Source organism: Myotis lucifugus, unplaced genomic scaffold, assembly GCF_000147115.1.
Source record: "Myotis lucifugus unplaced genomic scaffold, Myoluc2.0 scaffold_13, whole genome shotgun sequence".
Taxonomy (NCBI): Eukaryota; Metazoa; Chordata; class Mammalia; order Chiroptera; family Vespertilionidae; genus Myotis; species Myotis lucifugus.
In genome coordinates this window covers 12,195,487-12,198,282 of record NW_005871061.1, presented here as the reverse complement: position 1 = coordinate 12,198,282, position 2,796 = coordinate 12,195,487, and the positions used below count along the sequence as shown (strand labels likewise).

Here is a 2,796-nt window from a genome sequence, read left to right as displayed (position 1 = left end):
ATAGTGATCAGAAAAGAAGAAGAAATAAAAGGCATCCAAATTGGAAAAGAAGAAGTAAAACTGTCAATATTCACAGATGACATGATATTGTAAATAGAAAACCCTAAAGATTTCATAAAAAAAGAACTAGATTTAATAAATGAATTTGGCAATGTAGCATGATAAAAAATTAACACCAAGAAATCTATTGCATCTTTACACATGAATAATGAATTCACAGAAAGAGAAACTAACAAAACAATCCCTACTACCATTGAACAACAACAAAAAGATACCTAGAAATAAACTTAACTAAGGAAGCGAAAGACGTGTACTCGGAAAACTACAGGATGTTGAAAAAAGAGATAGAGGAAGATATAAAAAAGTGGAAGAATGTACTGTGTTCATGGATTGGTAGAATCAACATCATTAAAATGTCTATACTAACCAAAGCAACTTATAGATTAAATGCAATCCCCATTGAAATGCCACAGCATATTTCACAGAGCTAGAATATACTCTCCAAAAATTTATATGGAATAAATAAGACGCTGAATAACCGCAGCAATCCTGAAAAAGAAGAGCAAAGTTGGAGAGGTCACAATACCAGATATCAAGCTATGTTACAAAGCTAAGGTTCTTTTTTTTTTAATAGGCTTTATTTTTTAAAGTAATTTTAAAGTAATTTTACATTTACAGAAAAACTAAGATAGTACAGAGCTGTCATGTACCTGGCATCAGTTTCACCAGTGGTATGGTGTATTTGTTATATTTAATAAACCAATATTAATACATTACCACTAACTAAAGTCTGTATTTGCATTTCAATTGCAATTACATAAACAGTCAAAACAAAACTAGAAACCTACAAATTTTGCTAGAAACCTACAAATTCAAATATATGCTGAAAATACATTAGAGTAATTGTCCATGCAGCTATGAGATAGGAAGTAAGAAATGTGACTAAAAGGGAATAAACAAATAAATGAAATAAGAGCTTTTCAGGAGCAGATAGCTGGTTACAAACTGAAAAGTAAAATGAACTAACTCAGGTATATAAAAAAAGGAAGAGGTTGAAGTGAGAATGACTTTAGGGTAAAGGACTGTCATACTCATTTAGCTGTTAAGTCCCACAGGAAAAGGGAATGAAATTTAGGTTATGAATTATTAGCATCTTAGTGGGCATGTCCATTTCCCCCATCTTCACCCCCACCCCATACTGCATTATCTTTAAGTACAAAGACTCTTCTAATCATGTCACGTCAGCTCATTTCACTGTTTGGCCGCCAGTCTCTTGTCTCTCTCTTCAGCAATGGTGAGGCGAATACCCTTTCCACGGGGAAGGGAAATCCATGGTTTGTTGCCTTTGTCGATAACAAAAATGTTGGAGACCTGGGTGGCAAAGCTATTGCCAGTGGCATCTTTGGCATGAACTATGTCAAAAGAATCAGGGTGTTTCTCTCTGTTGGTGATCACACCAATTCTTCCCAGGTTGGCACCTCCGGTGATCATACACAGGTTACCGGTGTCAAACTTGATGAAATCGGTAATTTTGCCAGATTCCAAATCAATCTGGGTGGTGTCGTTCACCTTAGTGAGGGGATCAGGGTAGCGGATGGTACAAGCATCATGGGTCACCAGATGAGAGATTCCCTTTGTGCCCACAAAGATCTTCCTCACTTTGGACAGCTTGTACTTGGCTTCTCAGGTGTTATACGATGAACAGCAAAGCGACCCTTGGTGTCATAGACCAGACGGAAATTCTCTCCTGTCTTATCAATGCTGATGACATCCATAAAACCAGCAGGGTAGGTTACATCGGTTCAGACCTTGCCATCGATCTTAATGAACCGCTGCATGCAGATCTTCTTTACTTCATCTCCTGTTAGGGCATACTTAAGTCTGTTTCTTAGGAAAATGATGAGAGGGAGACATTCTCTCAGCTTGTGGGGACCGGTAGATGGACGAGGAGCAAATACCCCGGTCAGTTTATCCAGCATCCAATGCTTTGGAGCTGCTACACGCTTCAGATGCTTCTTGGGACCGTGAGTCATGGCTGTGCTAGGCACGGAAAGAGGACTCTTTTCTTGCTAGTAAAAACGAAATGAAGTTTAAGAAAAAAAAGTAGTCACCCGCCGTGCCTCGGTCTCCGACGCAATGGTGTCTCACGCAATGGTGTCTGACACCCTGACCCCACGCCCTCTTGCGCTCGTACCAAAGCCATGGTTCTTAAAACAGCCTGGTACTGGCACAAGAACAGACATACAGCTCAATGGAACAGAACAGAGAACTCAGACATTGACCCAAGCCATTATGGTCAATTAATAATTGACGAAGCAAGAACACACAATGGAGTCAAGACAGGCTCTTCAATAAGTGGTGTTAGGAAAATTGGTCAGATACATACAAAAAAAAATGAAACTAGACCACCAACTTACACCATACACAAAAATAAACTCAAAATGGTTAAAGGACTTAAATGTAAGATGGGAAACCATAAAAATCATAGAAGAAGCCATAGGCAGCAAAATATCAGACATATCTCATAGCAATATGTTTACCGATACATCTCCTAGGATAATGGAATCTAAGGAGAAAATAAACAAATGGGACTACATAAAAATAAAAAGCTCTGCACAGCAAAAGAAAGCATCAACAAAACAACAAGAGAGCCCACTGCATGGGAGAGCATAACTGCCAATATTACATCTGATAGGGGTTTAATTTCCAAAATTTATAGGGAACTCATACAACTTAACAAAAGGATGATCAACAATCCAATTAAAAAATGGGTAAAGGACTTCAATAGACACTTCT

General features: G+C 38.1%; 1 pseudogene; it reads right to left on the bottom strand.

Moving 5' to 3' along the window:
- Positions 1-1,234: 1,234 nt before the first annotated feature.
- On the bottom strand, positions 1,235-2,059 carry LOC102438067 (annotated as a pseudogene).
- Positions 2,060-2,796: the final 737 nt, after the last annotated feature.